The 27040-nt window shown below is 46.5% G+C and overlaps 1 pseudogene; it reads left to right on the forward strand.

Annotated features, from left to right (window-relative positions):
* The first annotated feature begins 6612 nt into the window (after window positions 1–6612).
* On the forward strand, window positions 6613–6799 carry LOC147107877 (uncharacterized; annotated as a pseudogene).
* Window positions 6800–27040: the final 20241 nt, after the last annotated feature.

The raw sequence follows: 27040 nt of genomic DNA on the forward strand, positions 1-27040 counted from the left end.
CGGAGTTGTCCCCACGCGACCGCCACTAACCGCAACGCCGCCGCCAGCGGGAGAGGGTGGAGCAGCCAACCAGCAAAGCTTCTCCCAGTCGACTGGGCGCCTTTTATACAGTACAACCTCGATGAGTCATCTGTGAAGCGAGAGACGATTCTCAGAAGTACCAGGGGAGTGGGCTTTATCGAGAAACAGATTGCACCTGCGAGCGGACTACGTGAATTCCATTTTATTTTTTCTCTTTTGCTGCCCGCAGCCGTTTAAAAAAAAAAAAAAAAAACAAAAGTTAAAATTCTACCTTTTTTTTTTAAGGGCAGTTTTAAAAGTTCGAGCTGTGATAATGTGTGAATTCCTTTTTCTTCACACAAAGACGTGGTGGAAATCAGGATCTCTCTTCCCCCCCCCCCCAAAAAGCTGTTGAGGCTGGGGGAGGTTGGGGGGGTCAATGGAAAATGTTCATACCTGCGATCGGTAGATTTTTATTAGGCAAGGGTATTAAGGGTTACGGAACCAAGGTGGTTTGATGGAGTTAAGATACAGATCAGCCATGATCTAACTGAATGGCGGAACAGTCTCGCAGGACTGAACGGCCTCCTCCTGCAACAAACTTGGATTTTATATAGCAGCTTTAAGGCAGAAAAATGTTTCCAAGGTGCTTTGCTGAAATGTAATAAAAGTGACTTTACCTCAGCAATTTATTAGCTAACTTCAGCCATTTTTGTTTTTCCAGGAAAATAAAAGATATGCTACCATGGCCTTTTTCCTTTTTTTCCCTCCTGTATATTGAGCCACACAGTCCCAGGAAGGTCCTGGGTTCGATCCCCGACCTGTGCTGAGGATGCCAGCCTCGCCCAGGGCAATGGTTCCCGGTGCTACAATTGGCCTCAGCACCGCTGGGCTGGGTGAGGGGGTGGGGGCGGGTTTGCAAAAGTTAGTTCCCCTTCTGGTTGCTGCCCGGTGACTCCTGTGTGGGTGGCGGATGCGGGCAGGATCGGCTTGGCTGTGAGGTGAGGTGCTCTGCGGTCGAATAGCCTCCCGATGCTCACGGTCTCGGCTCGCACTCGGGGCCTGCAGCCACCTGTGACAGCGCAGCCCCGGCAAGGAGTCAGCGGCATCTTGGGCAGAGGGTTGAAAATCGAAGTTAGGGAGGTTCCACGGAATGAGCCTGTCATCGTAGAGCTGGCTTCTTACTGAAATTCTGCAAACTCAAGTGGAAACGTATTTTAAGATATAGTATCACCTAGCTTTTACTTTTACTGGTTTCACCTTACACCTTTGTCAAGACGACAGACTCTCACTTTAATTCCTTGCCTTTTGGGTTTTGCCGTAATCTTCACAACTCTCTTTTCGCTCTCTCTCTCACTTTCCTTTCAGAGTGCTGAGTGTTTGCCCTGGAGACTTGACCACATAAAGCTAGGCTGACACTCCTAGTGCAGTACCGAGGGAGCGCTGCACTGTCGGAGGTGCCGTCTTTCAAATGAGACCCCGAGGCCCCGTCTGCTCTCTCAGGTGGACGTGAAAGATCCCATGGCACTATTTCGAAGAAGAGCAGGGGGGCTCTTCCGGTGTCCTGGCCAATATTTATCCCTAAGCCAACTTCATTAAAAAAGACAAAGAGATTATCTGGTCATTATCTTATTGCTGTTTGTGGGAGCTTGCTGTGTGCAAATTGGCTGCTGCCTTTCCTACATTACAACAGTGACTGCACGTCAAAAGAAACTTCATTGGCTGTGAAGCACTTTGGGACGTCCTGAGGTCATGAACTTACTACAGAAATGCAAATCCTTTACGACTTTCTTGAACTTTCCTTCAACTTTTCTTGCTCCCAACTCCCCCCCCTCTCCGAGAGGCCAGTCTTCAGATGTGAGTGCGCAAACAGCGAATGCCGGCAGGCTATTCGACTGCAAGGTGCTTCGCCACAACATCCTCACACTTGCGCTTTCCAGCAGAGGGGAGCAATGGCGTGGGAACGCCACCACCTCCAAGTTCTCCTCCAAGTCGCCGCCATCCTGACTTGGACATATAATGGCCATTCATCGTCGCTGGGTCAGAATCCTGGAATTTTCTACCTGACACCATTATGGGAGCACCTTGACCACAAGGACTGCAGTGGTTCAAGGAGAAAGCCCACCAGTACCTTCTCAAGGGCAATAAATGCCGACCTTGCCAATGACGCCCACATCCCCAGAACAAATTGATACAACCTCAAAAATATATATATTAAAACAGTACAACAACAACTTGCATCTATATATCACCCCTTAGCACCGTAAAACATCCCAAGGCGCATCACAGGAGCGTAATCAGACAAAGTTATTCACCGAGCCACATAAGGAGATATTAGGGCTGATGATCAAAAGCTTGGTCAAGGAGGTAGGTTTTAAGGAGCAACTTAAAGGAAGAGAGAGAGGTAGCGAGGGTGAGAGGGCTAGGGAGGGACTTTCAGCGTTGAGGGCAGGGGCAGCTAAAGGCACGGCCGCCAACGGTGGAATGAAGGAAATCAGAGTACATTATATAATATGGCTTATACAATATTGATATTATTTTTCCAGTTCTGATGAAGGGTCCCAGACCTGAAACGTTAACTCTGTTTCTCTCTCCACAGATGCTGCCTGGCCTGCTGAGTATTTCCAGCATTTTCTGTTGTTATTTTATACAATATTGATGTGTTCTCGTGTATAATGCATTATACACCATGGGCGTGAAATTCGGTAGCGCCCCAAACTTTTAACTTTTTGAAAAGTTAGCGGCCATTGAAAAATGTTGCAAAATTGGGCGTTTTGGCCCCAGGAGTGGAGCGGGGCGGTAAATGAGGCGTTAATGGTCTCAATGGAGCGCTGCAGGGGCGCTATTGCCAGAGCGCCACCCAATCTCGGTTGACTTGCGTCCAGCAATCAGCCGTCAAGCCTTGACTCCAGCTTATTCCAGCTCTTAAAGGGGAGGTCATTTCAAACTGCAGCTGCTCATTCTCAGCATTGCTGATCTTGAGTGCGACCTCTCAGCTACTGAGACAGCTTTGTGCCGTGGCTGCTGCAAGGGAGAGGGAGACTGCTACTCGATTCAGCGATGTGGAATCGGATATGTTCAGCAGCTTGTCTGACAATGTCTCAGCAGAGTTATGGCCGACTAAAAAAGTTCCCCCAAGATGGCGCCTTTACATAGCGCGTGCGCGGAGCCGACTCTCGACTGCAACTCGGCAGCCGATGCTGTTGTTGCTAGCGCCAGGCGGTAAGTGAGCGGGCGTGGCCGAATATTGCATCCGGGGTGCTGCGTGGGGCGCTGACGTCATCGTCGCCGGGTCCGGGTGCGGCCGAGCGGGGCGGTACCTACAGGAGCGGGGCGCTAACTCTTAGCGCCTCTGCAAAAACCCAGCCCAATTTAGCGCGGGGCGCTAATACTGCCGCGCCCAGGCGAAAACCCATTTGCGCCCTGTTAGCGCCCCATGAAGGCGTTAAAGGCAGGCTCAAAGCGGCCGAATTTTGCACCCTATAATTATGCATGGATGATAAATGGTTAGGTTTCATGATTTATTGATTCTGATGCCGAGAATCAGCAATGGTAACACTTATTAGGAATTGTGGTATGATACATGATCTGTAGTACATTATACGACATATTTTGTAATGATATGATGAAAAAGTATCTAATTGTACAGTGTTCAGCACAGTGGGATTTTGGCAGCAAATCACATTGCAAATTCATAAGATTAGTTGTGAGATTTAGCACCACATCAGTGACTTACACTGGCTATAATATATGATATAGGTTATTACAATTACTTCTTAGCATACTGTAATGTAATGTATCACATCTTGCTATTAAAAAGTCTTGGATCTGTACGATTGTAGAGGACCCTTTGTGCTTCCTTATTGGCACGGATATGGGTTAGGGTTAACCTGTAAAAGAATGTTCTGAGCAAGCTGGGCCCATGCCCGAGTATTTATACTCTCCCTGGACAGCGCCACCAGCAGGCCACCCAGTATCATTTCATAAGTCATTTCCACATGAATGACAAGATTCATGTCAGTAGTAATCTCTGGATTACTTTCCAGTGCCACATGCTAGTGAGTATAGGAGCAGTAAGATAAGACACGTTAAACACGTGGCTGGAGAAATGATGCAGGAGGGAGGGCTCCAGATTCTTGGGGCATTGGGACCAGTTCTGGGGGAAGGAGGGACCTGTACAAGATGGACGGGTTGCACCTCAACAGGGCTGGGACCAATGTCCTCACGGGGAGGTTAACTAGCGCTGTGGGGGAAGGTTTAAACTAATTTGACAGTGGGAGGGATACCAGGATGAAGCATTAGAGAGGAGATACAAGGTGCACAGAGACAAACAGTATTACAATAAAGAGTTGTGCAGAAGCAGGAGGGATCAGACAGGAGGGAAAGGCGAGGCAGACTAAGACGGGTGCTGGAGTGCACGTGCGTAAATGCGCGGAGCGTGGTGAATAAGGTTGTTGAGCTGCAAGCACAGTAGCCACATGGGATTATGATACAGTTGCAATAACAGAGACCTGCCTCAAACAAGGGGAGGAACAGGCACATAATATTCCTGGCTACAATGCATTCAGGAAAGATAGAGAAGGAGGGAGGGTGGCAGTATTGATCATAGATACTGCTACAGCACTAGAAAGAGATGATGTACTTGAGGGTTCAAAGACAGAATCCATTTGGTTAGAATTAAGGAACAATAGAGGAGCTTTATGCTGCGGGGTGTATACTATAGGCAACCAAATAGTGGGTAGGAGATAGAGGAACAAATCTGTAGGCAAATTGCAGAAAGATTCAAGAACCAAAGCGTAGTGATAATTGAGACTGCAATTATCCTAATATAGACTGGGATAGTAACAGTGTAAAGGGCAAAGAGGGGGAAGAATTCCTGAAATGTGTACAAGAGAACTTTCTTGATCTATGTTTCCAGCCCAACGAGGAAGGAAGCAGTGCTGGATCTAGTTCTTGGGCTTGAAGTGGGACAAATGGAGTATGTTTCAGCGGGGGAGCATTTGGGAAACAGCGATCACAATATCATTAGGTTTAGAGTAGTTCTGGAAATGATCAAGCAAATATCAAATGTGAAAATATTCAACTGGAGGAGGGCTAATTTCAGTGAGTATGAAAAGGGATCTGGCCCAGGTGGATTGGAATCAAAGATTGGCAGGTAAGACAGTAACTGGGCAATGGGAGGCTTTCAAAGAGGAGATAGTTCAGGTTCAGACTGGACACATTCCCATGAAGGTGAAAGGAAGGGCATCCAAAGCTAGAGCTCCCTGAATGACTAAAGATATAGGGGGAAAAATTCAGTTGGTTGCGCCACCCGTTTGCACCTTAAGAGGGCGCTAAGTGTGGCGCAAACCAGCTAGCGCCCGGGTGTGGCATTGCCCACGCCTCCCGCCAAATTCAGCGGGAGGTTAGTGGTGGTGCTAACCGGTAATGCTGCGCTGCTGGCGATGATGTCATCGGTGTGCGCAGCGCCCTGCTCACGCCCCGGCCGCGATTTTCGGGAGCGCCCCCTGATTTACCGCCGGACGCTATGTCCGACAGGGTCAGGGTGGCGTACCTGCGGCCGGGGAGGCGCAAATTAAAGGCGAGGTGCAGGGTGGCCATTTTTGTTGTTGGCCGCCTGCCACCACCTGCCTGCGCTCCCGTCCCCGGCCTTCGGAACCCCCCCGCCGCGGAGAGCCGCTGTGGCGCTGCGACACGTAGCGCCACGATATTCACTCACAGCACCCCAAGAGGGATGCGGGGTGCCTCCAGTAACGCCCTGCTTCTCTTTGGGGCGCAACCGACCAATTTCCGGCGCGGGGGCGCTAATTTTTCCAGGGCGCTACTCGAAGTTAGCGCCCCAAACGGGGTTATACTGAATTTCTCCCCCATAGAGATTAAAATGAAACAGATAAAGGCGGCTTATGATAAATGTCGAGTTCATAATTCAGTAGAGAACCAAGCTGAATACAAAAAGTACAGGGATGAACTGAAAAACAGAAATAAGAGGAGCAAAGGAAGTGTCTTTTATAAACATATAAATAGTAAAAGCATTGTCAAAGGAAAGATGTCAAGGCCTTAGAGAGGATGTAGAAGAAATTTACTAGAATGGTACCAAGGATAAGGGACTTCAGTTATGTGGAGAGACTGGAGAAGCTGGGATTGTTCTCCTTAGAGAAGGTTAAGAGTAAATTTGATAGAGGTGTTCAAAATCAAGAATTGTTTCAATAGAGTAAATAAGGAGAAAATGTTTCCAGCAGCAGGAGGGTCGGTAACCAGAGGACACAGATTTAAGGCGATTGGCAAAAGAATCAGGAGCGACATAAGGAAACATTCTTTTGCGTAGCGAGTTGTTGTGATCTGGAACGCACTGTCCTGAAAGAGTGGTGGGAGCAGATTCAATAGTAACTTTCAAAAGGGAATTGGATAAATACTTGAAGGAATTTTTTTTTACAAAGCTATGGGGAAAGAGCGGGGGAGTGGGACTAATTGGATAGCTCTACCACCGAGCTGGCACAGGCACCATGGGCCACCTTGCCTCCTTCTGTGCTGTGATTCTATGATTTACAATGTACGATAGCAAAATACTGCAGATGTTGGAAATCCGAAATAACAACAGAAAATGCTGGAAAATCCCATCATCCTCGGCGGGCGTCTTTCTCTTCCGGTGGCGGCTTTGAGCGAGGAGGAAGGCTGAGGAGGTCAGTTGAGTATGGCCAAGTCCAAGAACCACACCAACCACAATCAGTCTAGCAAGTGACACAGAAGGGGGATCAAGAAGCCCAAGTCTTATCGATTTGAACCTCTGAAAGGATTTTGAAGAAGGGTTCGACCCGAAACATCAACTCAAATTTCTCTCCACGGATGCTGCCTGACCTGCTGAGTTTTTCCAGCATTTTCTGTTGTTATCTATGATTTACAATGCTTCAGTCCTCTGGCACCTACCCCACATCAAAGGAGGATTGGAAGGTTGTGGCCAGAGCCTCTGTACATTCTGTAAAGTGAAGACAGATGCAAAGTACTCATTTAGTACCTCAGCCATGCCCTCTGCTCCCACAAGAAGATCTCATTTTGGGTTCCTAATTGGCCCCACCCTTCCTTTGACTACCCTTTTACTATTTATATGTTTATAAATGACTTTTGGGTTCCCTTTTATGTTAAGCGCTAATTTATTCTCATACTCTCTCTTTGCCCCTTTTTCGATCCCCCCTGTACTTTTTGTATTCAGCTTGGTTCTCTACTGAATTATAAAGCTTACATTTTTCATAAACCTTCTTTTTCTGTTTAATTTTAATCTCTATATCTTTCGTCATTCAGGGAGCTCTAGCCTCAGAAGACCTTCCTTTCTCCCTCGTATGGATGCGTCTACGCTGTATCCGAACCATCTTCTCTTTTGAAGGCCTCCCGCTGTTTAATTATTGTTTTTGCCTACCAATTTTTGATTTCAATCTATCTGGGCCAGATCCCTTTTCAACTCACTGCAATTAGCCCGCCTCCAGTAAAGTATTATTACATTTGATTGTTCCTTGTCCTTTTCTGGAACTATTCTAAACCTAATCTAATGATATTATGATCTGTTCCCTAAATGCTCCCCCACTGAAACGTGCCCCACTTCATTCCCCAGAACTAGATCCAGCACTGCTTCCTTCCTCGTTGGGCTGGAAACACACTGATCAAGAAAGTTCTCTTGCACACATTTCAAGAATTCCTCCCCCTCTTTGCCAGTCTATATTAGGATAATTGAAGTCCTCCATTATCACTACACTTTTGTTCTTGCATTTTTCTGTAATTTATCTTCAAATTTGCTCCTCTATCTCCTTCCCACTATTTGGTGGCCTATAGTATACACCCAGCAGAGTAATAGCTCCTCCATTGTTCCTTCATTCTAACCAAATAGATTATTTCTTTGACCTCCCAGCTACATCATCCCTTTCCAGTGCTATAATAGTTTTTTTGATCAATCCTGCATCCCCCTCCTTTTTGTTCCCTTTCCCATCTTTCCTGAATTCCTTGATGCCACGAATATTAAGTTCCCGATCCTCCCCTGCTTTGAGCCAGGTCTCACTATATCATAGTCCCGTGTGGCGACTTGTGCCTGTAGCTCCCCAACCTTATTTACCACGCTATGCGCATTTACGCCTGTGCACTCCAAACCCATCTCAGACCGCCTCGCATTTGCCCTCTGTCTAATTCCCTCCTAGTTCTGAACTATTCTACCAGCACATGATAACACCATAGCAAAAATACTGCGGAGGCTGGAAATCTGAAATAGCAACAGAAAGTGCCGGAAACACTCAGCAGGTCAGGCAGCGTCGAGGAGAGGAGAAACAGAGTCAACGTTTCAAATCGAACCCTTCGTCAGAACTGGAGAAGGTTAGGGAGGAGAAATTTATAAGCAGGGGTAGGGAGCAGGGGAGGAAAGAACAAAGGGAAGGTGTGTGATGGGATGGAAGGCAGGAGAGATTGACTGACAAAAGGGATGATGGTGCGAGGCAAGAGGAAATAGTAATGGGACAAGTTAAGAAACAAACGATGGCTCTAGGTGATGTGTGGATGATGAGGGCAGAAACATTAACAGCTACCATGTGAGGAAAAAAAGAAAGAACTACAGGGGCAATTTATAGTCTGAGCATATGATAACGTGGCCTAATGTAGCAGCTATTCAGGCATCCGTTACCAGATAGAAGCTTTATATATCAGACAGTATGACAATGGCCTCTGGCATATTATATAACACATTTAGTGTCACGATAGAATGCAATGGCCTATAATTGCCCGATACTTAGTAATAGGGGGAAATGATCTGACACGGCAAATGACTCGCTATTGCTCAGAAACCAGAACTGTCCCTGCTTCTGGGACTTTTTATGCAAAAATTGATGTACCCGGGCAGCAGATTGCAGTGTCACCTTATGCGCTGTAAGCTCAGGAATTTCCAGGACTTTGTGTTTTAGAGAGTGGGCAATAACCCAAGGATACCGTCCTCAGAAGGGTCATCGTGGAGGACTGATCGACATCAAATGGTTAACCTTACTCAAAGACCCCAGGACTCGGTGGTACGGGAAATAGTGCAGCAGTGGGGGGTGGGGGTGGGGGGGGGGTGGTGGTGCGGTGGAGTGGTCCTCTATGGTTAGTGTTTAAGACACATAGATGGTGCAGAGTGCAACAACAACACCAACAACTTGTATTTATATAGCGCCTTTAACGTAGTAAAACGTCCCAAGGCGCTGCACAGGAGAATTATAAGACAAAAAATTTGACATGAGCTACTCTTAAGGATAAATTAGGGCAGGTGATCAAAAGCTTGGTCAAAGAGGTAGGTTTTAAGGAGCATCTTAAAGGAGGAAAAAGAGGTAGCGAGGCGGAGAGGTTTAGGCAGGGAATTCCAGAGCTTAGGGCCCAGGCAACAGAAGGCCCGGCCACCAATGGTTGAGCGATTATAATCAGGGATGCTCAAGAGGGCAGAATTAGAGGAGCGCAGATATCTCGGCGGGGGTTTGTGGGGCTGAAGGAGATTACAGAGATAGGGAGGGGCGAGGCCATGGAGGGATTTGTAAACAAGGATGAGAATTTTGAAATCGAGGCGCTGCTTTACCGGGAGCCAATGTAGGTCAGCGAGCACAGGGGTGATGGGCGAACGGGACTTGGTGCGAGTTAGGACACGGGCAGCCGAGTTTTGGATGACTTCGAGTTTATGTAGGGTAGAATGTGGGAGGCCAGCCAGGAGTGCGTTGGAATAGTCAAGTCTAGAGGTAACAAAGGCATGGATGAGGGTTTCAGCAGCGGATGAGCTGAGGCAAGGACGGAGACAGGCGATGTTACGGAGGTAGAAATAGGCGGTCTTAGTTATGCCGCGGATCTGTGGTCGGAAGCTCATTTCAGGGTCAAATATGGCACCCAGGTTGCGAACAGTGTGGTTCAGCCTCAGACAGATGTTAGGGAGAGGGATGGAGTCAGTGGCTAGGGAACGGAGGAGTTTTACTTTGTAACCAAACCCAGGGTGCTTTACACCAGTCTATCCAGCACGCTCAGGTCAGGTATAGATTGAGTTAGAATCACACTTAACGCTGGACTCATTAACAACTTGGGTTGCCAACTCTGGTTGGACGTATTCTTGGAGATTTCATCTCATATCCTCTGACTTTCAACAGCCCCGTCCAGTCAAACAGCCGGTTTTCTCCATCTCCAATATTTTTACAACCAATCATTGAAAGTGTTCAAAGAAAATGAAAAAAAATCACACACTTATTTTAATGCCTTTATGATTTTTCCCCCGGGTGTCGCTCGTGGCAGTGTCCACGAAATTAATGTTTAATTCCTGGAGACTCCAGGGCAATCCTGGAGGGCTGGCAGCTCTACCAATTTGGGGAAAAAAAGAACTGAATGAATATCTGATTGCGAATCGGTTGGCGGATGGTTGGGATGAGTACAGATGGAGGTGATTCAATGTTGTGTGGGACTTGGTGGTCACTGAGCTGATGGGAAATGGATCTGCGTCTGCGATTCCCTTACATGGCGAGCTCCTGATTTCAATCATTCCACTGCAGTCACTTGCCAAGTAGGAGGAGAAGAGAGAAAAACATCATAGGAGCAATCGTTCTTGTTTCAACGGAAACCTGATGGGGATACTCTCGCCTCCTCATAGCATTCCTTTGCCTTCTGTTGCTGGAGTGCAAGAAACAGAGAGAGAACATCACTAAATGGAAGTTGAGTCGGGTAGGCCGCAAAGGGATCCCAAAGGCATGAGGAACGGTTGGCCGCAAAAGGCCCCGGAGCACCACTGATGTAGAGGAAGCATTAATGTGCGTCTGACCCGGGATTGGGGCAGGGTGGTGAGAGATTTTTTCTGCATTTAACCCATGTGCGCTATATCTGACGAGAGTGATAGATGTTGACAGCAGAATCCTCTTTAAAAGCTCTTTAGAATAATTTGTCCATGACCACACAAACCACTCTGGGTCCAGGTATATTGTGTATCAGTAAAACAGGTTTATTAAGCATTAAACATCCGGTACAAAGAAGTAATACTTAACAAGAAGATAGTCGCAGTCTGTTCATCGAACCCCGGCGTTCCTTCCGAGTGACTGTGGCGTGGTCTCTTTATTCTCTTGCTGTGTTCTGTTGACTGAAGCTTCTCATCCTCTGGTTTCGCGCTGCTTTCGGTGTTCAATATCTGTATGTTTATCCCCTTCTTCCTCCCTTTTGCCTTCGTGGCAGTTAGTAAGCAAGCTATCCTTATCTGAGAACAACCTTCACACTAAATTCTCACAGATGTCTTTTTGCTTCTTAATCAGCTCATTGTTTAGCCGGTTCTGCATTTTTGCGAAGACGGAGTGGTGACTGTCTCCAGCCCCCTATCTTCTTTTGCAATGTTGCTGAATTTCTTGTTTCCCGCTATCTCCTTGTTTACTTAACAGACCATTTTTCAGAATTACATCAATTTCTATCAGAGTTTAGTCAGGTTGGCATAATTCTCCCATCCTGCTTTGGTCTCAGCCATTCGCCATTTTAAACAGGCTTTTTAGGTTTTTAAACATACAATTTCACATATTATATTATATAATAATGGTTAGGTTGATTGGCCATGATAAAAAAATTGGCCCTTAATGTTAGGGGGGATTAAATACGTGGGGTTACGGGGTTACGGGGATAGGGCTTGTGTGGGATGGCTGTCGGTGTAGGGACCGGGTGCTAGGGTTTGGATGATCAGCCATGATCTCGTTGAATGGCGGAGCAGGCTCGAAGGGCCGAATGGCCTACTCCTGCTCCTATCTTCTATGTTTCTATGTTATAGAATCTTAATAATGTTTACTAAATCCTACAGGTACTCGCTATCCTACAATCCCATCACAGACACCTTGACTGGAAATAAATTTAGTTTAATTTTCTATTTATTTACTTTAGACTGACTTTAAATTCCAGTCAGATGATCATGGGTGGATATCCTTCTTGTCACCACCCCTCCTCCCCCGCCACCCATATAAAGGGGGCATGTTGCGGGGGCGGGATGGAGAATTCCTGACTTTTCCTGGGAATTCCTTCATTTATGCCCTTGAAAGGCCTCAGCGGAACTCACGCCAGTTGAGGCTGGAGGTCACCCAATGGCCCCACACCTTTACTAGAATAAGATCGTTAAACCCATTTGGACCTTGAGGTGATTTCAGGCAGAGGAGCAGTTCCACCTCAGAAGGGCAATCAGGTCGGGCTGGGGCAGGGGCGATGCTGATGGGCCCTCGCGGCCTACCTTTGAACTTGCAGGTGGCCCCGTCCTCAGGGTTTGGGACCGGGTCTCTGTCCTTAGATGAGGACCAGTGTGGGGGTTCCTCACATGCAGGCAGAGTGGGGCCCCAGGAATTTCCAGGCCTATGTTAAACAAAGGAAAGGCTTAATCGCTGTTTCACTTCTCACAACTCACAAGTACATTTGAGATGCAGAGCAACGCCAAACTGAAGATTCGATGACCCACCAGGCTCCATTTTATATTTCCAACATCTCTTCTGAAGGAAATGGCTGGCAAACTTATAAAATTCTAACAGGACTAGACAGACTAGATGCAGGAAGGATGTTCCCGATGGCGGGGGAGTCCAGAACCAGGGGTCACAGTCTAAGGATAAGGGGTAAGCCATTTAGGACAGAGATGAGGAGGAATTTCTTCACCCAGAGAGTGGTGAATCTGTGGAATTCTCTACCACAGAAGACAGTTGAGGCCAAATCATCATTATATATATTCCAGAAGGAGTTAAATATATTTCTTAAGGCTAAAGGGATCAAGGGATATGGGGAGAAGGCAGGGACAGGGTACTGAATTTGGATGATCAGCCATGATCTCATTAAATGGCGGAGCAGGCTCGAGGGGCCAAATGGCCTACTCCTGCTGCTATCTTCTATGTTTCTATGTTTTAGGCCGAGAAATAATTTCAATTTCTCTTTATCTTAAATTTCATGTGCCTCATAAGAAATTCAGGCCTGTCTGAGTACTAGTGACAGAACGCCTGACAATTTGTATGAAATCCATTTAATGGTTGTTTTATCAGAGTTGCTCATCCCATTAACACATCCGTTAAGAGTGGGCGAAGGAATTTCCTCTGGTACTAATGATCTCGCAGCGAGTTATGTCGCATTTGATGAAAAAAGAAAAAGACTTATTTATTCAGCGCCTTGCACGACCACCGATGTCATAAAGTGCTTTACAGCCAATTAAGTACTTTTTTTTGGAGTGCAGTCTCTGTTGCTTTTGTTCTGTTGATCGAGGGATAATTATTGGCCCAGAACTCCCCTGCGCTTCTTTGAAATGGTGCCCATGGGATCTTTCATCTCCAACTCTGACAGAGGAGACTACAAGTGAGTGTAAGATAATCTCCTGGAGAGGGGAGGAAGGACGCGCAGGGTTATGTCACACTCAACGTTAACACAAATTCGTGCGAGATAATCTCTCAGAGTGGGGGGGTCTCTCAGGGTTACGTCACACTCGATGTGAACACAAATGGGAGCGAGATAATCTCTCGGAGAGGAGCTGTCGTTGGAGTTACAGCACACTCGATGTGTGAACACAAACGAGCGTGCGGCAATCTCCCGGGGGAGGGGGGTGGTGTCTCACACCCCAGGGCTTGGTAGTTGCCCGAGTTACGCAGCCCCTTTTGAATTGCTTTACTCACAAAACCGTTTCGCATCGATGTGAAAGTGGCACTATAACTGCACCGTAGTATTAATTCTCGTCTGTATTGACAAAAATTGCAATCATTTTCCACGGAGGACAATTTTCTCCTTTCTTTTCATTGACCCCCCCCGTAACACTGCACCTCAACAAGGGGGAGAGCCAAGAATGAGTCCTGTGACCTTGCGACGTGACGTGGGCAATGAACAGTCCTTCAGACATCAGACTTCCCTTCTTGGCCCACCTTTCTTGTAATCAGCAACGCAGTTCGGTGTTGCTTATTTTTCTGTTTAAGCAGCAATCTATTCATAAAAGGAAGATATCTTTCACTCTAGTGCCAATTCTTTATGCCAGAGGATAATGGGACAATGCTGAAAGGGCAACGTGTAGGCGGGGAATTTTCAATGATATCATTGATAGTTTTCCTCTAAACAAAACTGCTGTGACTAATTAAGCTGAGCGAAATAAATCTTTTAAAAAAAAGTAAGTTGGGTTTTTTAATTTTCTTCAGTTTCAGTTTTGCTGGCTTGGCATTGTCTGCATATTTTTTTTTGATTTATTCAGAACTTTCCTAGATACACTACTTCAAACAGCCTGATCTATTGGAGATAAACTCGCTGCATGTGCTAAGTTTAGCACGCAGGACGATGCAAGAGAAAAAAAAACCTCAGATTTGTACGGTGCCGTAATATTTTTTTCCACAGAAATCTTTTACAGTGGTTCACATGTGATGGATCGTATTTGCACGGCAGTGACTGTCTTATACAGGCAAGTGTGGCAGCTATTCCCCTCCCCTACCCCACCCCACACACAGCAAGGTCCCAAAACTTGACTTAAAGGAATGAATTGCCGGGTGCTGGTTGAAGGAGCAATGTTGGCCAAGGCATCAGGAGGACACTACGCTTTTCTTCAAATAATCTTTAATGAATCTCAGCCATTGGAAAAGGCAGGTTACAAAGTATTTACAGCACAGAAACAGGCCATTCGCCCCGACAGGTCCACACCGGTGTCCACACGAGCCTCCTCCCACCCCTCTTCATCTCACCCCATCAGCATATCCTTCTATTCCTTTCTCCCTCATGTGTTTACCTAGCTTCCTCTTAAATGCATCTATGCGATTCGCCTCAACCACTCCTTGTGGTAGCGAGTTCCACATTCTCACCACTCTCTGGGTAAAGAAGTTTCCCCTGAATTCCCTATTGGATTTATTTATGGCTCCTAGTTCTGGTCTCACACGCAAGTGGAAACATCTTCTCTACGTCTACCTTATCAAACTCCTTCATAATTTTAGAGTCCTCTATCAGTTAACCCCTCCGCCTTCTCTCTTCTAGAGAAAAGAGTCCCAGCCTGTTCAACCTTTCCTGATAGGTAGAATGAGGATGGGCCTTGATTTAATGCCTCATTCAAAAGGCGACACCTCTGACAATGCAGCACTCCCTCAGTTCTGCACTGAAGTCATAGAATTATAGATGGTTATAGCACAGAAGGAGGTTGGCACTGCAAGAGCACTTCAGCTAGTCCCATTCCCCTGTCCTTTCCCCGTAGCTCTGCAAATGTTTTTCCTTCAGATACTTATCCAATTCCCTTTTGAAAGCCATGATTGAATCTGCCTCCACCACCCTTTCAGGCAGTGCATTCCAGATTCTAACCACTCGCTGCGTAAAAAGGTTTTTCTCACGTCGCCTTTGGTTCTTTTGCCAATCACCTTAAATCTGTGTCCTCTGGTTCTCGATCCTTCTGCCAATGGGGACAGTTTCCCTCTATTTGCTCTGTCTAGTGCCCTCATTATTTTGAACATCTCTATCAAATCTCCTCTCAACCTTCTCTGCTCTAAGGAGAACAACCCCAGCTTCTCTAGTCTATCCACATAACTGAAGTCCCTCATTCCTGGAATCATTTTCGTAAATCTTTTCTGCACCCTCTCCAAGGCCTTCACATCCTTCCTAAAGTGTGGTGCCCAGAATTAGACACAATACTCCAGTTGAGGCTGAACCAGTGTTTTATAAAGGTTCATCATAACTTCTTTGCTTTTGTACTCTATGCCTCTATTCATGAAGCCGAGGATCCCGTATGCTTTTTTAGCTGCTTTCTCAACCTGCCCTGCCACCTTCAACTATTTGTGCACATAAACCCCCAGGTCTCTCTGTTCATGCACACCCTTTAGGATTGTACCCTTTAGTTTATATTGCCTCTCCTCATTCTTTCTACCAAAATATATCACTTCCCACTTTTCTGCATTAAATTTAATCTGCCTAGTGTCTGCCCATTCCACCAGCCTGTCTATGTCCTCTTGAAGTCTATCACTCTCCTCCTCACTGTTCACTATACTTCCAAGTTTTGTGTCAACTGCAAATTTTGAAATTGTGCCCTGTACACCCACGTCATCAATATATATCAAGAAAAGCAGTGGTCCTAGTACCGACTCCTGGGGAACACCACTGTATACATTCCTCCGGTCCGAAAAACAACCGTTCACCACTACTCTCTGTTTCCTGTCACTTCGCCAATTTTGTATCCATGCTGCCGCTGTCCCTTTTATTCCCTGGGCTTCACCTTTGCTGGTGAGCCTATTACAGGAAACTTTCTGGTATCCGGCACTGACGGGACCGAGCTGGTGCCGTACCATCAAAACTGCCGTAGAAACCAGCGCTAATGTTAAAACATACGGAGCTTTTGAGCTCCGTGTGAATCAACAAACCCTGTTGCTTAGCAACAGCTTCAAAACAGTCGGCCGCAGCTTAAAAGCATCTCTGTAGCTAAGCAACAGCTTCAGCTAGACCTTGCAGAGCCTGACTGGAAAAAAAAAGCAACGAGAAGTAAAAAACTTATAGGAAACGGCTCCTGAATTTTGCCGGTAGATAGAGCTTTCCGGACATTTAACCTCCGGTTAAACGAAAGTTTCCTGTATACGGCACTTTATCAAACATCTTTTGCAAGTCTATGTACACCACATCAACTGCATTGCCCTCATCAACCCTCTCTGTTACCTCATCAAAAAACTCAATCAAGTTAGTTAAACATGATTTGCCTTTAATAAATCCGAGCTGGCTTTCCTTAATTAATCCACACTTGTCCAAGTGACTGTTAATTTTGTCCCTGCTTTTCATTTTTAAAAGCTTCCCCATTACTGAGGTTAAACTGACTGTAGTTGCTGGGTTTATCCTTACACCCTTGTTCAAAAAAGTGGGTGCATCATTTGTAATTCTCCAGTCCTCTGGCACCACCCCCCTATCTATGGAAGATTGGACGATTTTTTAAAATTCGTTTATGGGATCTTGGCGTCGCTGGCAAGACCAGCATTTATTGCCCATCCATAATTGCCCTTGTGAAAGTGGTGGTGAGCCACCTTCTTTAACCGCTACAGTCCGTGTGGTGAAGGTACTTCCACAGCGCTGTTAGGGAGGGAGTTCCAGATTTTGACCCAGCGACGATGAAGGAACGGTGATATACTTCCAAGTCAGGATGGTGTATGACTTGGCGGGGATCTTGGAGGTGGTGGTGTTCCCATGCACCTGCTGCCCTTGTCCTTCTAGGTGGTAGAGGTCGTGGGTTTGGGAGGTGCTGCCGAAGGAGCCATGGCAAGTTGCTGCAGTGCATCTTGTAGATGGTACACACTGCAGCCACGGTACGCCGGTGGTGGAAGGAGTGACTGTTTAAGGTGGTGGATGGAGTGCCAATTAAGCGGGCTGCTTTGTCTTGGATGGTGTCGAACTTCTTGAGTGTTGTTGGAGCTGCACTCATCTAAGCAAGTGGAGAGTATTCCATCACACTCCACGGCCAGTACCTCTGCAATTTCCTCTTTAACTTCCCTCTGCATCCTAGGATGCATCCCATCTGATCATGGTGACTTATCAACTTTAAGTACAGCCAGCCTTTCTAGTACCTCCTCTTTATCAATTTTTACCTCATTCAGTATCTCCACTACCTCCTCTTTCACTATGACTTTGGCAGCATCTTCTTCCTTGGTAAAGACAGATGCAAAATACTCATTTAGTATCTCAGCCATGCCCTCTGCCTCCATGTGTAGGTCTCCTTTTTCGTCCCTAAGCGGCCCCACCCCTCCTCTTACTACCCATTTATTATTTATGTGCCTATAGAAGACTTTTGGATTCCCTTTTATGTTAGCAGCTATGTCTATTCTCATACTCTCTCTTTGCCCCTCTTATTTTCTTTTTCACTTCCTCTCTGAACTTTCTATATTCAGCCTGGTTCTCACTTGTATACTTAACCTGACATCTGTCATACGCGCTCTTTTTCTGCATCACCTTACTCTCTATCTCTTTCGTCATCCAGGGAGCTGTGGCTTTAGTTGCCCTGCCTTTCCTCCTCGTGGGAATGTACCTCGACTGTACCCGAACCATCTCCTCTTTAGAGGCAGCCCATTGTTCGATTACAGTTTTGCCTGCCAATCTTTGATTCCAATTTATCCGGGCCAGATCCATTCACAACCCACTGAAATTGGCCTTCCCCCAGTTAAACATTTTTACTCTAGATTGCTCCCTGTCCTTTTCCATAGCTAATCTAAACCTTATGATACTATGATCACTGTTGCCTAAATGTTCCCCTACTGACACTTGCTCCACTTGACCTACCTCATTCCCTAGAACCAGATCCAGCAATGCCTCCTTCCTTGTTGGATCGGAAACGTACTGATCAAGAAAGTTCTCCTGAACACACTTCAGAAATTCTTGCCCCTCTCTGCCCTTTACACTATTACTATCCCAGTCTATATTAGGATAGTTGAAGCCCCCCATTATCACTACTCTATCGTCCTTGCACCTCTCTGTAATTTCCCTGCAAGTTTGCTCCTCTATATCCTTCCCATTAGTTGGTGGCCGAAAGAATACACCTAGTAGTGTAATGGCACCTCTATTATTTCTTGTGGTGTATGTGCCTTTAAGAGCCCCTGTGTACTGTAATGCCGGTAGTGGCCACTCGGGCTATATAAGCCTGTATAGTGTCTTGTATCTTTTAGTGCACCTCCAGACTTTGTCCAGTAAACACCTGTTAAACCAACTCCTGCATTCTGTGTCTCCATTAACACATGGATACAACAGTGGCGACGAATTGGAAACGGACTTACCTGCAATTCGGCAGCACCTCAAGGAGATCGATTCCTCAGACGAAGGTCGAAGAGAAGAAAAAAAAAACAAAAAAAACTGTGGTTTCACCAGCTAGCCGGGCTGGTGGCAGATACTGCAATAATCCTTCCTGGGCAGCGGGCTGGGGCTCGATCGGCTGGCTCTTCAGCGGGGCCGAGCAGCGAAGGCTGAGGCAAACAGAGATGAGGGGTGGGGCACTCGGTAGACGGCCAGCTCTGCAAAGCAGGTCAGCGTTCGGACCAAGCAGAGGGAGGGAAAAGTCCCAGAGAGTCCGGCGGGAACGAGTCTCCGACTATTAAAAGTATCTGTATAAATAAAAACCGCGGAGAACAGCGTTGTCAGCAGCGACAGCGGCGGGAAAGCGCGGGAGGCGCCATTTTTTTTCTCGGCAGTGAAGAAAGGAAAGCGTAGGAGGCGCCATTTTTTTTCAGGATGCCTAAGTCTGGCAATATTACTGCTTTCGATAATGATGTAGAGGATCGGACCACATATGTGGAAAGAGTGGAGGTATATTGAACAGCGAATGAAATAGAGGATGATAAAAAGGCATCGATACTTCTAAATCTAATGGGCGCAAAGACATACGGGCTGTTACGAAACTTAATCACTCCAGCCAAACCGATGGACAAGACTTTTAAGGAGATTGTTGATGCCCTACAGGAGCACTTAAACCCAACACTGCTGCTTATAGTGGAACGATTCAAATTCTTCAGGAGGAATCAGCACAAGAATGAAAGTAACGCTGATTACCTCACCGAATTAAGGAAGCTGTCAAAGCACTGCCAATTCGGAGCAGGACTGGCAGGTTCTCTTCGAGACAAATTCGTCTGCGGTCTCCTAAGTGAAGGAACACAGAAAAGGCTACTTTCTGAGAAAGATTTAACACTGGATAAGGCTTTCAGTATGGCTGTATCATATGAAGCAGCAGCAAGAGGAGCTGCAGAGATACAACAAAAGCCACAGGACTTCGGCACCCATGAAATGACACAGGGTTTCGAGAGATGCTATCGCTGCGGCAGATCCACCCATGACCAGAGGAACTGCTGGTTCAAGGACAAAGCATGCAGGCAATGCGGAAAGATGGGACACATTGCACGTGTATGCCGATCTGGAAACAAAAAATCCACTGACAGAAAAAAAATCAATAAGGAAAAGTACAGAAAGGTACAAATGATGACGGACAGTAGCTCCGAAGACCAGAAGAGCGATAGCGACTCCGGAAACAAGAGACTAAGCTGTCTCAAATTACATAATGTAATTGCCAAAGAAGATTACCAGACCATTTGGGTTACCCTCATGATAGCGGGGTCCCCAGTTAAAATGGAGCTAGATACAGGATCAGCTCTGACCGTCATAAGTCGACGGGATTATGAGCGGCTATTTCTGCATATACCTTTGAAAGACACATCCATTATCTTGAAAACATATACGGGGCAGAAAGTATACCCCAGAGGGAAAATAAGGGTGCCTGTTGTATACAACGGCAAGGAAATACAGAAATTGTATTTATACGTTCTGCAAGATGGTGGTCCACCGCTGTTGGGACGTGAATGGATCAGGAAGATACGTTTAGACTGGCACTCCATTCAGGCACTGACGGTGACCAGTAAGAAAAAAAATGATGATGACGTCATACCTGAACGATTAAAAGACATCTTGGCCAACGCCAAAGAAGTGTTCCAACAGGAACTAGGAACCTTGAAAGGCGTCACCGCCTCAATAAAAGTGGAAAATGTGGCAATTCCCAAGTTTTTTAAGGCAAGGCCGGTGCCATACGCAATTCGTCCAGCAGTCGAAGCAGAGCTGGAGAAGTTAGAAAAGACAGGCGTGTTATCCAAGATAGATTGGAGCGAGTGGGCAACACCCATCGTCCCGGTCATGAAGAAAATGTTGAACAATGATAAATCTGAAGAACAGAGAAAAATTCGCATCTGTGGGGACTTCAAGGTGACTGTAAACCCGGTCCTTCACACAGTACAGTATCCTCTTCCGAGGATAGAAGATATTTTCGCCTCACTATCCGGAGGGAAACGTTTCACCAAAATTGACTTGGCAAAGGCATATCTACAGATGGAGGTTGAGGAGGCCTCTAAAAAGTATCTCACGATAAACACACACAAAGGCCTGTACCAGTACAATCGACTGGTTTTCGGAGTAGCATCAGCTCCAGCTATCTGGCAAAGAGCTATGGAGCAAGTCCTGCAAGGGATACCGAGGACTCAATGCTACCTAGACGACATCCTTGTAACAGGAGAAAACGACAACGAGCACCTTGCCAATTTGGAGCAGGTGCTCACTAGGCTGAGAGAACGGGGCCTACGAGCAAATCGCCCCAAGTGCGAATTTTTTCAGAAACAAATATCATATTGTGGCCACATAATTAACGAAGAAGGGTTGCATAAGTCACCTGAAAAAATTGAAGCGGTCATAAAAGCCCCAGCACCTGAAAATGTCTCACAATTAAGGTCGTTCCTGGGATTGATAAATTACCGAACTTGTCAACTGTTCTGCACCCTCTTAACGAACTGCTACAAACGGGAGTAATTTGGAAATGGAGCGAAGACTGTAAACGTGCCTTCCATAAATGTAAAGGCTTGATCACGTCCAAGGAAGTTTTGGCTCATTATAACCCATCACTGCCAATCAGACTGGCGTGCGATGCATCCCCTTACGGCGTAGGAGCGGTATTATCGCATAGATTCCCTGACGGCTCAGAGCGGCCGATAGCTTTTGAGTCACGCTCGTTGAACTCAGCTGAGCGTAACTATGCCCAGATCGACAGGGAAGCACTCAGCCTGGTATGGGGATGAAGAAATTCAACCATTACCTACATGGACAAAAATTTACCTTGTTGACTGACCATCAACCCCTCGTCTCCATATTCAACCCTAAAAAGGGTGTTCCCATTATGACAGCGCAAAGGCTACAGAGGTGGTCCCTTTTCCTAGGGGCACACCAATATGACATAGAATACAAAGGATCAAAACAGCATGGAAATGCTGACGGTTTATCGCGTCTACCGTTGCCAACGGTAGAAGAGGCACCGACAGTAGACCCAGTGGAAATGTTGCACTCAACCATAGTGGAATGTCTGCCAGTAACAAATTCTACCATTGAAAAAGAAACGAGAAATGACCCGACTCTCTCACGAGTCTACGATTTAACGGTGAAGGGATGGCCAGCACATTGCGAGAATGCTGGCAACAGTGGTTCGCCAAGAAGAGAACAGCTGTCAGTGTGCCGAGGATCCTTGATGTGTGGATCCAGAGTGGTGATTCCACCCAAACTCCAGGATAAAGTGCTAAAAGAGCTTCACGAGGGGCATCTGGGTGGAGTGAAAATGAAGAACCTAGCCAGAGCATTGGTGTGGTGGCCAGGTATCGATGGAGACATCAAAGAAATGACCAAGGGCTGTCTAGGATGCCAGAAGGTCCAAAACGCCCCACCACAAGCCCCTCTACATCCATGGGAGTGGCCCTCATCTCCATGGCAAAGGGTACACATCGACTTTGCTGGTCCATTTATGGACTCAATGTTCTTAATCGCGGTTGATGCACACTCCAAGTGGTCGGAGGTAATAAAGATGTCTTCCACCACCACGGAAAAAACCATCACAGTATTAAGGACCATATTTGCCAGGAACGGGCTGCCTGAACAGATCTGTTCTGATAATGGACCACAATTTGTGTCCGAAGAATTCAGGAAGTTCTTAAAAAACAATGGGGTTAAGCACTACACGTCCGCCCCATACCATCCCGCCACCAATGGATTGGCTGAAAGGTTTGTCCAGACCTTCAAGAAGGCCATAAAGGCTAGGGGTATTGAAGACATTAATCTACAGCATAAGGTAGATAACTTCTTGTTTGCCTACAGGAATGCAACACGTGGTTACAAACCAGACTCCCGCCATGATGTTTTTCAATAGAAGACTAAGATGCCGGCTGGATTTGATCAAGCCAAACATCAGAAGGGACGTAGAGAACCAGCAATTTCAAGGCATGAATGCAAGGCCAACTAGAACCTTCCAGATAGGTCAACAAGTTTTGGCCCGGGACTACCGTACCGAGAAATGGCAGCCTGGAACTATTTGCACACGACTAGGACCGCTGATGTATACCGTGGACATTGGAGAAAGCATAATAAGGCGCCATGCTGACCAGATCATAGAGTCATCCGAAAAGGGACAACCTACACCATCACTCTATACGCCTAATGATGAAGCAGAGATACCCATAGTATCTACCTCCGATCCGGTGATACTAGAACCAGATGAACCCGACACTGGCATTCAAGCCGAATCGACCTTGCCAAAAGAACCTACTACACCACCAAAAACTACTACACCACTGACGCGTTATCCGGACCGAGTCAGGAAGCCTCCAGAGAGACTGACTTATAATTGATTAACTGCAGCAAATGTGTAGATTATTGTTCTTGTACACATGTTAATAACAATTACTTAAAATGTTATGTACTGATTGTCTAAAAGGGGAGGAATTGTGGTGTATGTGCCTTTAAGAGCCCCTGTGTACTGTAATGCCGGTAGTGGCCACTTGGACTATATAAGCCTGTATAGTGTCTTGTATCTTTTAGTGCACCTCCAGACTTTGTCCAGTAAACACCTGTTAAACCAACTCCTGCATTCCGTGTCTCCATTAACACATGGATACAACATTTCTCAACTCTAAACAAATAGATTCTGTCCTTGACCCCTCCAGGACATCCTCTCTCTCCAGCACTGTAACATTCTCCTCAACCAATACTGCCACTTCACCTCCTTTCTTTCCTTCCCTATCTTTCCTGAACACCTTATATCCAGGAATATTTAGTATCCAATCCTGCCCTTTTTTGAGCCAGGTCTCCGTTATCGTCATGACATCATATTCACATGTGGCTATTTGCGCCTGCAGCTCACTAACCTTATTTACCACGCTTCCCTCCTCTATCCAGCTACGCATTCACCTGCACTATCCTCCTATTTCTATACTCGCTAGCTCGTGGCCCTGGGAGTAATCCAGAGATTACTACCTTTGAGGTCCTGCTTTTTAATCTCTTTCCTAGCTCCCTAAAATCTGCCTGCGGGACCTTATCCCTCTTTCTACCTATGGCATTGGTACCGATATGGACCATGACCTCTGGCTGTTCACCCTCCCCCCTCAGAGTGTCCTGCAGCCGCTCAGTGACATCCTTGACCCTGGCACCAGGGAGGCAACATACCATCCTGGAGTCACGTCTGCGGCCACAGAAATGCCTAACTATCGAATCCCCTACCACTATTGCTTTCCTGATCTTCCTCTACCCCCCAGGTGCAGCTGAGCCACCCGTGGAGCCATGGACTTGGCTCTGGCTGCACTCCCCAGAGGAACCACTGCCCTCAGCAGTCTGAATACTCGTTGGAGAGCGAGATGCACTCAGGGGACTCCTGCACTACCTGCCTGGTCATCCTTGTCTGTCTGACGGTCACCCATTCCCTGTCTGCCTGCACACCCTTACTCTGTGGGGTGACCACGTCCTGAAACGTGCTATCCACGAAGCTCTCAGCCTCACGGATGCATCACAGTGACGCCAGCCACTGCTCAAGCTCCGAGACCTGGAGCTCGAACTCCTCCAGCTGACGACACCTCTTGCACATGTGGTTGTCTAGGACACGGGAAACTTCCTGGAGTCGCCACATGGCACAGAATGTGCATTCTACGGGACTGCGGTTTCCTGCCATGCCTTTACTTAATAGATTATTAACTAACTTAACAGAAATAAACTCAAGACTTAAAAAAGAACAATCACCAGCTACTCACCAATTTGATTTCTTTCCCCCCTCTTCAGCTCCTTCCCTTGTGCTGGTTTCACTTACCTCGCCCATAAGAACATAACTCACTAATGCTCGCACTCCCGCCGGGCTCTCAGGCCTACCTTTATCTCCAGCCACTCCTCTCGCTCTCTCCTCCTTCCCCCTCTGCTCCAAATTCCCACTCTCTCCAAATTCCCAGTTTAGCACTCTGTCTAGAAGCACTCCCTTTAGGCTCACTCTATGCAGCCCATTCTGTGCAGCAGCAAAATACTGTTTACTTTTATACATTTGGAGCCACACCCCAGTTACAAGTGCTGTCTCAGCGCCCCTGCTCCTAGTGATTAGCGCCTGTTCAAGACAAACACTCACAGCTGACTGACAGTTAACTGCCACGGGCGGGCAGTTTCTGTTAACGACAGATTTTAAAATTCCAGATTAAATTCAAAATGTTCAACTATGTTCTGCTTTTTACAGCTAATACTTACCCAACTTTAGCACTCTGTCTAGAAGCACTCCCTTTAGGATCACATGTGCTGAAATTCTGATGTAGGGCTGCCACTTTATATTCACTTCACCTTCATATAGCACATGGAGGAACATTTTTTAACCTCCTAAATTCTCTATTGAAAGGAAGAAGAAAGAAAGAACTTGCATTTATATAGCACCTTTCAAAGCCTCAGGATGTCTCCAAGCGCTTTACAGCCAATGAACTACTTTTGAAGCGGAGTCACTGTTGTAATGTGGGAAACGCGGCAGCCAATTTGCGCACAGCAAGCTCCCACAAACAGCAATGAGATAAATAACCAGTTTATCTCTTTGAGTGATGTTGATTGAGGGATAACTGTTGGCCCGGGAGACTGGGAGAACCCCCCTTCTCTTCTTCGAATAGCGCAAAGGGATCTTTTACGTCCACCTGAGAGGGCAAACCCTTTAAGTGGTAAATTCTTCGATAAGTGAAGATATGGAGAAGCCAGGCAAAACAGCAATTAAAATTTATTAATTAACAAGTGTTAAATTAAGAAATACAACTGTAACTAGAGGACCCTGACTGATCTTTTAGATAATAGAGAATTATGAGTTGGGTTGGTAATTCTACCTTCCTGTCCCTAAATTATTCAGCTTCCTTGGTGTTAGATCCGTGTATCTTGATGTAGTGTGTCCTTCAATGACTAGACAAGAGACTGCAGGGAACAATCAACAGGTATTTACTGGATGAGGGTTACTCTAAAACTAACTATACAGATCCCTACTCAGGGTTTATATACAGGTGTGGTCACTGCCGGTACTACAGTATACAGGAGCTGTAAAAAGTAGTTCTCCCCTTAAAGGTACATACACTACAGTTCCTCCCCTTTTTAGATTAACAGTACCATAACATTCATTTAACAATTAACACTTTTAACATGCAACATTAACTGAAAATAGTCCATTTATAAATTCAGTCTTTGGGGCGGCTTCCTGATCCTTTCTGGATAGCGCCTTTCCTGAGTGTCTTGCTCTTGGTGCGGAGGCAATTCTGGTCCCCTGTCGTCGGTTGGTTCATCAGCTTCCGATGCTACTGTTTCTGGGGTAGATGCTACCTGTATGTCGGGTTCATCACCAGGTACGCGAGACCTGGGGTTGACTCGTTCCTGTGACTCTAGGATCTGGTCGACATGGCGTCTCACAATGTTCTCCCCAACATCCACTGTGTACATTAGTGGCCCCTGCTGTGTGCATATCGTTCCTGGTTGCCATTTCTCTGTTCGGTAGTCGCGGGCCAAGACTGGTTGCCCTACATTGAAGCTCCTTGTCGGCTTCTCATTGATGTGCTGGAATTGCTTTTTCTCAACATCTCTTCGTACATTTGGTCTGAGCAAATCCAGACGAGATCTCAACCTTCGGTTAAAGAACATCATGGCCGGGGTCTGGTTGGTGACTGTATGTGTCGCATTTCTGTAGGCTAACAGGAAATTGTCCACCTTATGCTGCAGTGGAACGTCGTCATCGCACATGGCCCTTACTGCTTTTGTAAAAGTTTGTACGAACCTCTCAGCCAATCCATTTGTGGCTGGATGATACGGGGCGGATGTGTAATGCCTTACCCCATTCCTTTTCATAAATTTCCGAAACTCTTCGGACACAAACTGTGGTCCGTTATCAGAGCAAATCTGCTCTGGCAAGCCGTTCCTGGCAAATATGGTCCGTAGGACTGCAATAGTTTTCTCCGTGGTGGTGGAGGACATTTTGATCACCTCAGGCCATTTCGAGTGCGCATCCACGGCTATTAGAAACATTGAGTCCATGAATGGACCAGCAAAATCAATATGCACCTGTTGCCATGGAGAGGAGGGCCACTCCCATGGGTGTAGATGGGCATGTAGTGGTGCATTTTGGACCTTCTGGCATCCTGAGCAGCTCTTTGTCAGGTCCTCAATTTGCTGATCGATCCCCGGCCTCCACACATAAGCCCTAGCAAGGCTTTTCATTTTCACCCCTCACAGATGGCCTTCGTGAAGCTCATTGAGCACTCTCTCC

The sequence above is a fragment of the Somniosus microcephalus genome, chromosome 14 (assembly GCF_052327205.1).
Source record: "Somniosus microcephalus isolate GS21.2 chromosome 14, FLI_Smic_1.0, whole genome shotgun sequence".
Lineage (NCBI taxonomy): Eukaryota > Metazoa > Chordata > Chondrichthyes > Squaliformes > Somniosidae > Somniosus > Somniosus microcephalus.